Genomic DNA, 16,483 nt, shown 5'->3' with positions numbered 1-16,483 from the left:
TTGATAGCAGATCAATGTTTTAAAAAATATTCTCCCAACCTTCAGTTTTGGTTGCAATGTTTGACCCATTTATATTTAATACAATTACTTATCAGGTAGGACTTTTATCTGCCATTTTTCAATTTGTTCTATATGTCTTGTCTTTTTCTGTTCTTCTATTCCTCTATTACTGTCTTCTTTTGTGTTAAGTAGATATTTTTCCAATGCACTATTTTAATTCCCTTTGAATTTCTTTTACTATTTTGTTAATATTATTTTCTCTGTGGTTGCCCTGGGAGTTATAATTAATATCATAACTTATAAAAATTTAGTTCATGTTTAGTTCCCAACTTAATTTCAACAGAATACAAAAGTTTCTCTTCTATAGCTCCAGTCTTTCCTCCATTTTGTGCTATTATTGTCATGTACCTGGATATAGAAGACCAAGATCATTCAAATGATTTTTTCAAAGTCCACTCTTCATATACACTAGCACCAGGTGCTAGTTCCATCTTTTGAAAAAAGTACACTCCCATAATTTAGGGCTTTGGCTTTCTGCTTCAGTCTGTTAATGTCCACTTTTCACAGTTCACAGACTTATCAGAATGCACCCCCTTTTGTTTTCCAGATCTAATATTACATATTTATTTTGTGTATATGTGTGTTGGGTGGGGCATTATATATTTTCATGGATTTGGCAAGAAAGAGGGAGGAGAGAGACTGTTTCCAATCTTATCACCATAAGCCAGTGGTCAGTGTCTTCATTTTAATTATAAAATCTATAGCCCAAAGACAAGATTTTTTTTTTTTTTTTTTTTTTTTTTTTGGTACGCGGGCCTCTCACTGTTGTGGCCTCTCCCGTTGCGGAGCACAGGCTCTGGACGTGCATTCTCAGCAGCCATGGCTCACGGGCCCAGCCGCTCCGCATCATGTGGGATCTTCCTGGACCGGGGCACGAACCCATGTCCCTGCATCAGCAGGTGGACTCTCAACAACTGCGCCACCAGGGAAGCCCAAAGACAAGTTTTTTGTCTAAAAATATTCAGCTTTTTTGGTAAGAGGTCTAAGAAAGGAAATTTGATTTTTCTGATTTCTGTTGCTTTTCCCTATATCATATTGGTCTTTTCAATGAAACAATAATCTATAAAGTTGTTTTATCATCCATATATAAAGCAGTGAGATTTAACATTGGAAAGCTTATGTCATAAGCAAAATAGACAGTCCTAATGAATTTCTAGAAACAGATATCAGTATTATACTTTAAAGCCACAGTTGAAATCACATGAAGGGTATAATTTTGCATACAAACACAAGATCTGAGATTCACTATTAACATTACTTAAGTTGATTCCCATGTGCGAATTTAGAACGGATGTATTTATCAAATAACTATGAGTTATTTGTTAGTAATTAAAGATAACAGATATCAAATGCATATTAATTAGTTATACAAGACAAAATGATATATAGTAACCTTCTAATTTCAAGTATAAAACAAGTATAAATCAAAGAAGCAGGTATTTGAATTCAAAATAAACTGTTAATTAACTTGCCAATACTGACCAGTCTTCAATGTTAGAGAAAAGATACTTCTTAGTGTACATGCTACTGTGAAATAGGTTGATATTTATTTTCATTTTACAAATACAAGTAGGAAATGGGATATTTTAGTTCAAGAGGCACTCATTTTAGATGATGACCGGAAAAGTTGATCCTTTTTACTCTCACTGTCTACATCTCCTTCTTATGCTATAAAATAGGAACCTCTGTTAAGGCTGTCTGCCATTTTTTTTCATCTTGCAACGTACTCCAGAGAACCAGTTAAAGCAGAGCCCGTAAGTACCAAAGAAAATGAATGAGAGACAACTCCCATTGCAATAAGAGTATTATAGTCCTCCTCCATATAGGAAAAAGTGGGAATCTGGAAAAATCTCTTCCCGTGCACTCTCTTAAAAAACAAGTGAACAAAACAAAACTCAAACCTTCTGCTTAGGTGTGGTCAGTAGCTTCATATGAATTCTCTAACTGTTCATCATTTTCATTATCTCGCTCTAACTTCTTTGGAGGAGAAATATCTTTAAGTTCTTCTTCACACTAGTAGGATGAGTTACTCAGAGCCTTGTATCTGGTTGTAAATAAAGGATGACAAAATATATTGGTAGAATATTCCAGTAAGAAATGAGTATAAAATAAAGGAACTAGTGATTCATTTCTTTATCTCTGGGATGATTTCTTTCATGGAGAATATAGAGGTTTTCCTTTCCTTCCATTGCTGTTTATTTAAGGAATGCTGAAGTAGACTGCTCTTTACTTTAACTTCCAGTTTTTGTTTTTATAGGATGTAAAACAAGCTATACATGTCTTGAGGATTAAAAGAAACAGAATACAAAAAAAAAAATAGCCATTTCAAGGATGAATGTTTAAAGTAATATATGAAAAGGAACTATTATTAATACAATTAATTGAACAGATTTAGGGAAGAAAAATTAGGATTATATATTTTTCCTCTCAGCTGAAAACAATTATATATTTAAAAAATTATTTTGAATTTAAGTATGTGTATAATACACACCTAATACATGTGGGTATAAATTTAAGTGAATCCTTTATTAAAAAAAAGTAATGGATTTTGGAATAGGGCACTTAACTATACTCAGAAAGTAAGTTGTATTCAGTTGTGCCTTAGCAGATACTGACAGAACAACTATATTTTGAAATTCATGTATTTAATGGACAACCACCACAAAACAGATACTATTAAGTAAAAACTAGTGAACAACTGGAAAAATCCAAAATACTCACTGAGAGTAGATAAGACAAATATGTTATGGTATAGTCAATAGTCACCAAATGTTATATAATGAAAAAAATGAAAGGAATATAATTACATGCAAAATAGTGTTGAGCTAAAGAACTGAGACATGAAAGTTTATGTACTTTAAAATGCCAGTTATATGAAGTTCAAAAAGAGTCACAACTTATCTATAGTGTTATAATGTAGGATAAATGTTATATTTGGGAAGGGATTACTGACTGGAAAGGGGGCATGAAAGGCCTTCTGTTATTTTGATAATGTTTTATTTCTTGATACAGGTATTATTTAATAGAATGCATTCACTTAGTGATAATTCATCAAGTTGTGTAATTATGGAATGCAGTAATTTCTGTATATTCATGTTATAATTTAATTGGTTCTACATGGTAAAAAATAGTTAGAGTATATGGCTAAAAGAAAATATTTTCCTACCTCTATTATAGGTTATATCTAAATGTATTTTGACAGAATCAGGTAGACATAAAGTTTTTTTAATTAAAAAAATAAATCAGTTAAATGAATAACTTAGGCTTTAAAGAATTGCTGTGACTCATGAGTTTTGGATATTTTAGGGGAAAAGGGAAGTCACAAAGCCATGTAGATTGGCCATGGTATACTGGAGCCAGTCAACAATTTTTTTCAGAATTTCTAGTTCTAGCATGGTCTTACAGACCTAACCCATAGACTCATTAGCACTTAAAGTCTCAACCAAGGAATCAATCTATGGCTTTTTACTACATTTTTCGTAAACCACAAAGAGAAAAAAAATCGGTGTCTTCATCTGCTCTTAATCAAAACACTTCTATACCAGTGCATAGACAAAACAGTGTTTAGCATTTCATTAGCTAGCTGAAATGTAGTTACAGCAGTGGTCTAACACAAACAAGGCAACTTTGGTACCTTTAAATCTCAATAAATTCAAAACATTGCCTTATGATAGTAACATCTTGAAAACTGTGGTAACTAGCTTTGCTATGTTTACAGGCTTTTAACATCGAGGCCCGCAAATGAATTTTCAATAGGTCTTATTCTGTCTTCTACTTCACATTTAACACTGAATCTTACTATCTGAATCTGCTTTTATATATACACATGCAAAACGTGGTAGAGAATCGAAGTCATTTTCTGGATAATCCAAACCAAAATAGTGGCCTCAGTTACTTAGATATTTCAGATGAAGTTGTGTTTCTCTTAGTTTGAGTTATAAGGATAATTATTGTAGTTCTGTATTTTATGTGCATAGGCAATCCTTAGAATTCAGAGTGTGGAAAAGTGCTGAGGGCAGAGATTTCAAAGTGAAAGGAAGGAATCTATTTTAAAGTGGAGTAAGTATTTGAATTTATGGTTATTATTTTGGCTTAAAGTTAGAAAACTTTTTCTTTTTAATATTTCATTAACATTTTAGTGATCAGATTGATTTCCATGGTATGTAAATTAAAGTAGACACCATATAGCAGCGAAGTTGGGTCGATGTTGATGATTAACACAGGAACAATTCATGGCATGGAATTCAGTCAGCTTTGCTTTGAACACATAAGAATAAAAGATGCGATGCTTGCCAAGAGATTCTTATGGCTGAGACTTGTCACATGGTAATGCTATTCAGAATATAATAATGAATGCCTTTCCACTATAATAATACCTATTCTAATCCTCTCATTTTAAACTGAACATAAATGTAAAGGATATTAAGAATATATTTGAGATGTCAGTGAAATAAAATGTTGTCACAGGATAATGGTCTCCTGCTGCTTCATAAAATACCAAGCCAAAGGCAAGACTTACATTTTCAGAGTAGAAGACATTAATCCCATGACAGTGTTTTATTGCAGTGATTGTATTTCTGTTATACAAAATGAGCGTGTAGATTTAATCAATTCATTTGATGTATGTTGAGGTAGTAAATTGACAGTGGTTTATCATCATTATGAAATTGTTCTTGAAGGCAGTTTATCAAAGAAAATACAGACGTTTTAGGAAATTTAACTTTCAGGTCGAGGGGAAATAGAGGTTTCTGACTAGCTGGAGGTTGGTTTTCCTTAAGACATTAATAGTTAATATAACAAGAGAAGGACAGTATGATAGACATACTCAAAAAGGTTTGTGTAATAGGCTTGTTAATATTATAGTTCCACACTTCAATATGCTGACAGGCAAAACATAATAATTAAATATAATTATTTGAGCAAAAAACCACAGTGACATAACAGAAGTTGAACTCCTCAGAATGCTTTACTTAAGTCATTTACAAAACTAGCTTTGTTACTTTGAATAATGATGACTGAAAAACAGTTGATGTCATTAGATGATAGCATCATCCCATATTTCTAAGCACTGCTATAATACAACAAAGACCCATTGTGCAAGATAGCATAAGGCTTTTATGGAAGCTCAACCATCTAAGCCAAACCAAGCATTATTCCCAGTGGAAAATGAAAACTCATTGCTTGTTTTCTTCTTAGAAAATACATTAATGCCAAAATAGTTGGATGTATTCCATTGAATGTATTTAGAATATTGTGTTTCATTTTGAAATACCTGTTCCTTAATATCTGAAATAGGCCTCAGGCTTGCTTTGAGAACCTTTTCCAATTTTTTAAATGAAGTCAAACTACTATAGTTAATTTATTCTCAAAGGTAGATCCGATTTCACTTACCTTTTTGTTCTGTTTGTCGACTATTTTAAAATAAGTGAATTTTGTATTTCTAAGGCCATCTATGTTATCATCCTCTGTCTCCTGGTGCTTATACAAGGCCCACAAATCTGAAAATTAAAAGCTTCCTCTTCAAAATATAACAAGTAAGGTAACTGAAAAAGCTATTATTTTTTATAAAAATGCAAATCATCAAGCACATATGTCCCTCAGGCCATTAAGGAAAAAAATCAGGATGGCCAAAAGTGCAGTAAGAGTGACATCTGGAAAATGCTCGTGGAGTTGAGATACTCTTTCATTACTCTTGTCATACTCTTATCATTAGGTTGTTCATTACATCATAGGCTATCCACTGTCAATTCCTTGTATGAGAAGTAGATCTGGAATCATTACAACAATATTTCTTCTATATTAATCACAAATCCATTTTATGGTAATTTTATTATGAACTCTAGTTTTTATGATCACATACTGCATAGGGCTGCCATCACAAAAGACCACAGACTGGGGGGCAGATCCAGAGGCTACAGGTTCGTGATTAAGATGTCAGCAAAGTAAGGTTTCTCCTAAAGAGTCTCTCCATGGCTTGCAGGTGGTTGTCTTCTTACTGTGACTTCATATGGACTTCTATGTCTGATGTCTCTTTGTGTGTTCGAATTTTCTCTTCTTATAAGGACACCAGTCAGATTGGATTAGGGCCCACTGTGTGACCTCTTTTAACCTTATTTACCTCTGCAAAGGCTCTATCTGTAAATTTAGTCACATTGTGAGGTACTTTGGGTTAGGGCTTCAATATATGAATTTTGGGAGACACAATTCAGTTCATAACACATACTAATAAGATTTCCTTTGAATTTTAGTATTATACAGAAAAAGAAAACTGAAGCATTGAGTGGTGAAATGGTTGCCCAACACTAGCCGTAATAATATATGATCTTTTAAAAAACATGAAAAAAATGATTTTGTGTTGAAAGAACTCTGTCATTTTATTCCTCTAAATCTTTGACCACAACCCCAAGTATATCATTCTGCTATAATCTTACATAGGTGATGTACTGCTAGGTGTATAGAATTCCTTCTCTCCTAGGTCTTATCTTTCCTACAAGGAATAAGTTCCTTGAGAAAAGATTATTATACAACAAACCTACCACAGGGCCTGGGCACTCTATAAATATTAGGGAAATAAATGATGGATGGATGGATGAAATAATTTGCAAGTCAGTTATAGATTTAGAGCTGTGATTTAGATATTTTATACCTGAGATTATTGCTAATGAGAAAAACTCTCGATTATGACAAAAGACACCTTAGTAATATCATTCTTTAGTGTACATAAAACTAGCTCTTAAAATATGACTGCCAAACAGATTTAAGAAAGATTTTATTACATGGCTACCAGCCAAAACCATTGAGCAGAAAATAGAAAGGAAATAAAATTATACTGTCTTGAAATCCAGGTGGGGTTTTTTACATTCTTTCTCATTAAACATCTATCTTGTTGCCTATCTGAGTTTCAGAGGCAAAGGAAGAGCTATGAACATTTGACATATACTTAGTTCCAAGTAGACTGTAGATACTCAGTAGTTTGGGTGCTCAAGCCAGGAGATGTGTTTATTTTATTCACTTTCTGCACCATAGTTCTCTGAGCATAAATTTGCCCTCAGTCTTTAGGACTGTTTTACCCATCACCAAGAAACACCTATATCCTAAGTTTAACATGAAAAATTTAAAATATCCAAGCAACAGTCACTATAATTCTACTTCCTAGTGATAACTGCTGATAACATTTGTTAATAAAACATCCCAACATTCAGGTATACTTAAATATGTGTGTGTATTAAATCCATATACATGTGAAGGTGAGTCTGTTTCAGATTCAGCAAGGCTCCAAAAGGATGTATATGCTAAAGTGAACTCTGTGCAGGACTTCTTGAGAAATAGCTAAAGGAAAGGTTTGATTACCATTAGCCAACAATCATTACTAAGCACACATTACTGAGCATTCCTTCTTGAAGAGTTTCAGGGAGAGATTTCCTTTGGAGAGGGCTGGGCTCCGTGCTCTGCGTCTGCCCTCTCAGGAGAGAGTTTACTTTACCTCTTGCCATGTAAGAAGCTACGCATAGAAATCTGGGTGGTGTGCTGTGGTGTCATAGTGAGGGGAAGTGGCTCATTTGAAATAGTCAGCAATTTTTGAAATGTGTCGGGCCGGAAGAACATCTGAGTGTTTTTCATGGTCAAGGTGTGGGCCGTCCAGGAGTGAGAGACATTGGTAGCAAACAGAATGGAGGACTTGAAGTCAATAGCTGAGGGGAGAAGTAAGTGGTCAGCTATAGGATACATGTTTCATATTAATGTTGCTGCCCTTTGGGAATCTCCAGGAAACATATTTAAGACATGCCAGGCTCAGAAGGCAGAAGTGTCACATCATGACAGTGCTAGGCAACAGAAATCATTTCTGACCTTCACCTCTTCTCCCCACTTCAGCAACTTCCTTCCCTTCTACCCTGGGAAGATCAGAAGTCAGGGATAGCAGGCAGAAGAGCTTTAGGAGAAAAAAGAAGTCATTCATGTCCTCTGTCATTAGTACTGTTACCAAGCTAAAGGACGGTAGAAACATTAATCTAAAATGAAGTTTGTCCATTACACATGACTGGATATTTTAATAATTGAAACTAAATTATAACCAAAGTGACTGAAGAAATATTTTTCTGAAGTGATCATAAACTAGATCTGGTCTGACCTAGATTTCACCCAGGATATAGGAAAGAACTAGATCCAACCGAAAACTACTTGGAAAGGAGAGCCCAGGGGGGATTAAAGTGTTATCTTGCTTATACACTGTACAATTCTGTTCTTTCAACATTGTGTATACAAATACCCACAAACAAACAAAATATGACACACTGTTAAATATACACAATGAATTACACATACCATAAGTCTATACACATATAAAATGGGACTCTATTTGACACACTGCTTAAGAGTTTTACAGCTTGCCTTTTTCTCTTAATAATCAAATTTTATTTTCTGCAGCATCATTTGTAATTACTTCAAAATAACCCTTGAGTAGTTACTCATATTATTTAACTATTTCCCTGTTGTTGGCCATTTATATTATCTTAAGTTTATGCATGTTTAAATTAGTGCTTGCTGAAGTTAATATTCTTATAGTGAAGAAGTAGTGAACGTCTTTCCTTATTACTTAGAATAAGAATGTGTAAGCATAGATTTGTAATCAGAGGGATGCACAATTAAGAAAAATTTGGGGGGAACTTCCCTGGTGGCGCAGCGCTTAAGAATCTGCCTGCCAATGCAGGGGACACAGGTTCATGTCCTGGTTTGGGAAGATCCTACGTGCTCCCAGACAACTAAGTCCATGCACCACAACTACTGAGCCTGTGCTCTAGAACCAATGAGCCACAACTACTGAAGCCCGTGTGCCTAGAGCCCATGCTCTGCAACAAGAGAAGCCACCGCAATGAGAAGCCCACATGCTGCAATGAAGAGTAGCCCCCGCTGGCTGCAACTAGAGAAAGCCTGCACAGCAATGAAGACCCAAGGTGGCCAAAAATAAATAAATAAGTTAATTAATTAATTAAATAAAAAAATTTTTAATTGAAGTATAGTTGATTTACAGTTTTTCAGGTATATAGCAAAGTGATTCAGTTATATATATACTTTTTCAGATTCTTTTCCATTATAGGTTATTATAAGATATTGAATATAGTTTTCTGTGCTATACAGTAAATCCTTGTTGTTTATTTTATTTATATATAGTAGTGTGTATCTGTTAATTCCAAATTTCCAGTTTTCTCTCCCCCCCTTTCTCCTTTGGTAACCATAAGTTTGTTTTCTATGTCTGAGTCTGTTTCTGTTTTGTAAATCACTTCATTTGGATCATATTTTAGGTTCCACATATAAATTATATCATATGATACTTGTCTTTGACTTACTTCACTTAGTATGATAATTTCTAGGTCCATCCATGTTGCTGCAAATGGCATTATTTCATTCCTTTTTATGGCTGAGTAATATTCCATTATATATATGTACCACATCTTTTTTTATCCATTCATCTGTTGATGGCCATTTAGGTTGCTTCCATGTCTTGGCTATTGTGAATAGTGCTTCTATGACCACTGGGGTGCATGTGTCTTTTCAAATAAGAGTTTTTGTCTTTTGTGGACATATGCCCAGGAGTGGGATTGCTGGATCATATGGTAACTCTATTTTAATTTTTTTAAGAAACCTCCATAGTCGTTGCACCAGTTTACATTCCCACCAACAGTGTGGGAGGGTTCCGAGAGGGACATATATTTTAATAGTTGTTAAGTACTTCCAAACCACCATTCAGAAGCCTTTACCAATTTATCCTTCCCACCAGTAGTAAATCACAGCCATTTCCCACACTCTCTGCATTATTAACTTTTAATGCACAGCATTATTAACTTTTTTTGCTAGATATTTCCAATATTAAAGTGAAAAATGCTGCATAATGATTGATATAATTTGCATATCTCTGGTTACTATTGAGTTGCAGGTGCATTGATTTTGCTAATTGATTTGCCACAATGTTTTTATTTTCTAATTTTATTGGCCACAGCTTCCTGTCTTTTTTTGGCCATTTTTAAAAAAGATAGTCTATATCTTTTCCCAATTGATTCACAATTCTTTCGATATGTGAAGAATTTTAACACTTTGTCCCATATGTTGATATTATATTCCCCTGCTAATCATTTACATCTGACCCTTGAACAGTGTGGGGGTAGGGGCACTCACCCTCCTTGAAGTCAAAAATCCTGTATAACTTATAGTCAGGCCTCCCTATACGTGGTTCCTCTGTATCCTTGGTTCTGTAGCTGAGGACTCAACCAACTGCGGAAGCATGTAGTATTGTAGTGTTTACTACTGAAAAAAATCTGTGTATAAGTGGATCCATGCAGTTCAAACCTGTGTTGTTCAAGGGTCAACTGTATATTTAAATTTCTTTCTTCTTGTGTTAGCCATACAAACATTTAATTTTCAATTTTTCTATGGTCAAATGAGTCACCATTATCCTGTATTTTTTTCTCTCTTTGGTATCAAAATTAGAATGGCCTTCTTACTTTTATATGGTTATATTTAAGTCTTAAGTCTAAATATAATTAAAAATATAACAATAAGGCCCTACTGAATAGCACAGGGAACTATATTCAATATCCTGAGATAAACCATAATGGAAAGAATATAAAAATGTATATATATGTATAACTGAATCACTTTGCTTTACAGCAGAAATTAATACAACATTGTAAATCAACTATACTTCAATTAAAAAAAGTAAAATTGATTTAATAAAGTAGGCTATTAAAAGAGTAAAAAATATATATGTATAAAAAATTGCCATATATGAACCAAATATCAAAAATAATAGAATATGCACCCCCATGTACTCAGATTGAAGAGATGTGAGCTCGTTCTGCATTTTATTCTCTTTGTTTATATTCTTATTTTCTCTTTGTCTCTTTTAACATTCTTACACCTCCATCCATTTACCTTCTCTCTTTAGAACTAATGACTATTCTAAATATTTCAGAGTATTAGTCATGTCCAAGTGTCTATACTTATTCTAGATATCAATAAGCAATCTGCTTCCTTTGTTTAGGGTTTTTTAATTTTTATTAAAAATTTTCTAATATATCTATGTATTTGCAATATGCTATTTTACTCAACATTGTTTCTGAAATTCAGTAATGTGGGAATTTTTTCCCAACATTATATATTTTAGAACTACCTATGTTGTTGGTTATAGATCTAATTCATTCATTTTAACTGCTGTCTAGTATACAAATATATGACTAAACCTTAGATAATCTCTTCTGTTACAAATAAACAATTAGGTAATTACAACTTTTTTATTTTTCAATTCCAACCAATGTTAGAATGAATTTTCTAGCTCATGTTTCCTCAGGAACATGAGTAAGAGCTTCCCAGAGTAAGAGCTTACCTAGAAAAGGAATTGTTGAGTCATACAAGTGTGAATTTTTAAGCTTTACTAGCTATTGCCAAATTGTTATACAAAGTGATTGTATAATTTATAGAATGATGTGTAAGAATTCATGCTAATCCAAATTTTTGCCAAAACTTAGGGAAAAGAGATTTAATTTTCTTTACCAGTATATGAAATGGTGTCCCAGTGTTGCTATGATTTGCATTCTCCTACTGTTCCTTCAGTTGTGCAACTCTGAATAGGTTGATCGGCTACTTAGAGTCCTCTTCAGTGAAATACCTGACCATAGCCTGGGTCATTTTTTTCTACTGTTGTTTGAATTTTTTTCATTAATTAGATTTTTTAATTTAAATTCAAAAGTTGCTCAGATATTTCCCCAAAATATAAGTTCTGTCATAATTTTTTAGAATAGCTTTTGATGTATTAAAGTTTTTAAGTTCAGTGTATTCAATTTATACTTTTCTTTAACTATTCTGCATTTTTGTATCTTATTCAGAAAATCCTTCCCTATCTCGATATCCTAAGAATATTCTCCCATATCTTCTTGAGAAATTTTCACAGTTTTGTTTTTCACATTTTGGTCTTTAACCCATCTAGAATATTTTATTTTTGTGCTCAGTATAATGGATCTATTTTTATCATTTTTCCTTAGGGAATGCAAATCGTCTTGGCAGCATTTTATTGGATATTCTTTTGCAACAGGTTTGTAATGCTATGTCTGTCATATAGCATACACATATAGTCTGTTTATCTATTCAGTCCTTTGATTTCTGTTTCTTTCCCAGATACTCACTGCTTTAATGATATAGCTTTATAATGAGTCTTTGAGTGTGTAGGGCAAAACCCCTTCTCTAGTTTTTCATGTACAACGTTTTATCTGTTCTTGATTCTTCACTTCTTTTATGGATCTTAGGATCAATTTGTCCAATCCTACAAATAGTCTTGGTGGAAATTTTACTTGAATTGTAATGGGTTTATCAATCAATTGAGAATATTTGTGATCTCCATGATAAGTCTCCATTTTATTTAGATCTTTCATCCTGCAATGAAATTATATAAATTTCTTAAAACACTCCTTGTTGGATACTGCATAAACTATTGATCACTCTACATTAATATTGTTTGCTAGAAAACATTTAAAGTCTCTTAATAGTCTTGACAGACTGTGGATTCTCCTGTTATGTCTAGGTATACATCATATACCCTGTAAATGACAATATTATTTATATGCTTATTTCTTTACTTATATCTAGGCTAGGAAGTCTAGGTAATCTTGGAAAAAAGTGGTGATTATGAGATCTTTACCTTTTTCTTGAATCAAAAAGAGATTCTTCTAAAGTCTCACTGTTATGTGTATCTTTTGATGCAGTTTTGGACTGGTATAGTTTCCTAAGTTAAAGAAGTGCCCCTCAATTCACAGTTTGATTAGAGTTTTAAAATGCATTTATCTTGGGACTACATAACTTGACCTTTTTAATATATGGAGATGATCATTTTTTTCTCTAACCTATTAGTGTTATGTTATATTGATAATTTAAAAATTTTTTTATTGAATTATAGTTGATGAACAATATTATATAAGTTACAGATGTACAACATAGTGCTTATAATTTTTCAAGGTTATATTCCATACATAGTTATTATAAAATATTGGCTATATTCCCTGTGTTGTCCAGTATATCCTGTAGCTTATGTATTTTATACATAATAATTTGTAACTCTTAAGTCCCTACCCCTATCTTGCCTCTCCCCCCTTCTCCCTCCCCACTGTTAACCACTAGTTTCTTTTCTGTATCTGTGAGTCTATTTCCTTTTTGTTATATTCATTAGTTTATTTTTTGATTCCACATATAAGTGAAATCATAAAGTATTTGTCTGTCTGACTTATTTCACTTAGCATAATACCTGCCAAGTCCAACCATGTTGTTGCAAATGGCAAAAATTTGTTCCTTTTTGTGTCTGAGTAGTATTCCATTTCGTATATATGTATATATGTATGTATGGGTGTATATGTATATACACACACGCATACCACATTTTCTTTTCCATTCCTCTGTTGATGGACACCTAGGTTGCTTCTGTATCTTGGCAATTGTAAATAATGGTGCTTTGAACATTGACATCATTTCAAATTAGTGTTTTTGTTTTTTTTAGATATATACCTGGAGTGGCATTGCTGGGTGATATGGTAGTTCTATTTTTAGTTTTTTGAGAAAGCTCCATAATGTTTTCCACAATAGCTACACCAATGGACATTGTCACCAACAGTGTATGAGGGTTTCCTTTCCTCTACATCCTCACCAGCATTTGTTATTTGTGGTCTTTTTGATGATAGCCATTCTGATGGGTGTGGGGTGATATCTCATTGTGGTTTTAATTTGCATTTTTCTGATGATTAATGATATTGAGTTTCTCTTCAAGTGCCTGTTGGCCATATGAATGTTGTCATTGGATAAATATCTATTCAGTTCTTCTGCCCATTTTTCAATTGGGTTATTTGTTTTTCTGATGTTGAGTTTTATGAGCTGTTTATATATTTTGGATATTGACTTGTTATGGGTCATATCATTTGCAAATATTTTCTCCCATTCAGTAAGTTGTCTTTTCATTTTGTTGATCATTTCCTTTGCTATGCAAAAGCTTTTAAGTTTAATTAGGCCCCTTTGTTTATTTTTGCTTTTATTTCCTTTCCTTTAGGTGACAGAGCCAGAAAATTGCTACGATTTACATCGAAGAGTGTTCTGCCTATGTTTTGCTCTAGGAGATTTATGGTTTCCAGTCTTAAGTCTTTAATTCATTTTGATCTTTAATTCATTTTGAGTTTATTTTTGTGTATAGTGTTAGAGAATGTTCTAATTTAATTATTTTACATGTAGCTGTCCATTTATCCCAGCACCAATTATTGAAGACTCTCTTTTCTCCATTGTATATTCTTGTCTCTTTTGTTATGTAATAATTGAACATAGTGTATGGGTTTATTTCTTGGCTCTCTATTCTGTTCCATTGATCTCTGTATCTGTTCTTGTGCTGGTAGCATACTGTTTTGATTACTGAAGCTTTAGAGTATAGTCTGAAGTCAGGGAGCATGATTCCTCTCTGTTCTTCTTTCTCAAGATTATTTTGACAATTCAGGGTCTTTTGTGTTTCCATAAAAATTTTTAAATTATTCTAGTTCTGGGAAAAATGCCCTTGGTATTTTGATCAGGATTACATTGAATCTGTAGAGTGCCTTGGGGAGTGTGGTCATTTTAACAATATTAATTCTTCCAGTCCACCTGTTTATGACATTTTCAATTTCTTTCACCAGTGTCTTATAGTTTTCCGAGTATATGGGTCTTTTACCTCCTTAGGTAGGTTTATTCCTAGGTATTTTATTCTTTTTATGTGATGGTAAATGGGATTGTTTCCTTAATTTCTTTTTCTGATAGTTTATAAAAATGCAGCAGATTTCTGTATGTTAATTTTGTATCCTGCAACTTTACTGAATTCATTGATGAGCTCTAGCAGTTTTCTGGTGGCATCTTTAGGATTTTCTATGTATAGTATCATGTCATCTGCACAGTGACAGTTTTACTTCTTCCTTTCCACTTTGGATTCCTTTTATTTCTTTTTCTTCTTGCATTCCTGTGGCTAGGACTTCCAAAATTATGTTGAATAAAAGTGGCAAGAGTGGACATCCTTGTCTTATTCCTGATCTTAGAGGAAATACTTTCAGGTTTTCACCATTGAGAATGATGTTAGCTGTACGTTTGTCATATATGGTCTTTAATATGTTGAGGTATGTTCCCTCTGTGCCCACTTTTGGAAGAGTTTTTATCGAAATCAATGTCTAATTTTGTTGAAAGCTTTTTCTGCATCTACTGAGATGATCATATGGTTTTTATACTTCCTTTTCTTAATGTGGTGTATCACATTGATTGATTTGCAAATATTAAAAAATCCTCATATACCTGGGATAAATCCCACTTGATCATCCTATATAATCCTTTTAATGTGTTGTTGGATTCAGTTTGCTAATATTTTGTTGGGGATATTTGTTTCTGTGTTCATCAGTGATATTGGCCTATAATTTTCTTTTTTATGATAACTTTGATTTTGGTATCAGGGTGATTCTGGCCGCATAGAATGCGTTTGGAAGCATTCCTTCTTCTGCAGTTTTTTAAATAGTTTGAGAAAGATAGGTGTTAACTCTTCTCTAAGTGTTTGGTAGAATTCATCTGTGAAGCCATCTGGTCCTAACATTTGTTTGTTGGGAGTTTTTTATTACTGATTCAATTTCATTACTGGTAATTGATCTGTTCGTATTTTGTATTTCACCTGGTTCAGTCTTGGGAGAGTGTACATTTCTAAGAATTTGTCCAGTTCTTCTAGGTTGTCCATTTTATTGACATATATATATAGTTTTTCATAGTAGGCTCAGCATCTTTTGTATTTTTGCGGTGTTGGTTGTATATTTTCCTTTTTCATTTCTGATTTTATTGATTTGGGCCCTGTCCCTTCTTTTCTTGATGAGTCTGGCTAAAGGTTTATCAACTTTGCTTATCTTTTCACAGAATCAGCTTTTAGCTTCATTGAGCTTCTCTATTGTTTTTTTAATCTCTATTTCATTTATTTCTGCTCTGATCTTTATGATATCTTTCCTTCTACTACTTTGGGTTTTGTTTGTTCTTCTTCTCTAGTTCCTTTAGGTGGAAAGTAAAGCTGTTTATTTGAGATTTTTCTAGTTTCCTGATGCAAGATTGTGTCATAAACCTTCTTAGAATTGCTTTTGTTGCGTCCCATAGTTTTTGGATAGTCATGTTTTCGTTTTCATTTGTCTCTAGGTGTTTGCTGAGTTCCTCTTTGATTTCTTCTTTGATCCATTGGTTGTCTAGTAGCATATTGTTTAGCCTCCATGTGTTTGTCTTTTTTACAGTTTTTTTCTTGTAGTTAATTTCTAGTCTGATAGTGTTGTGGTCAGAAAAGATGCTTGATATGATTTTAATATTTTAAATTTACTGAGGCTTCATTTGTGGCCCAGCATATGATCTGTCCTGGAGAATG

Source organism: Stenella coeruleoalba (genome assembly GCF_951394435.1).
Source record: "Stenella coeruleoalba genome assembly, chromosome: 3".
NCBI classification, from domain to species: Eukaryota; Metazoa; Chordata; class Mammalia; order Artiodactyla; family Delphinidae; genus Stenella; species Stenella coeruleoalba.
This window is presented reverse-complemented; position numbering follows the sequence as displayed.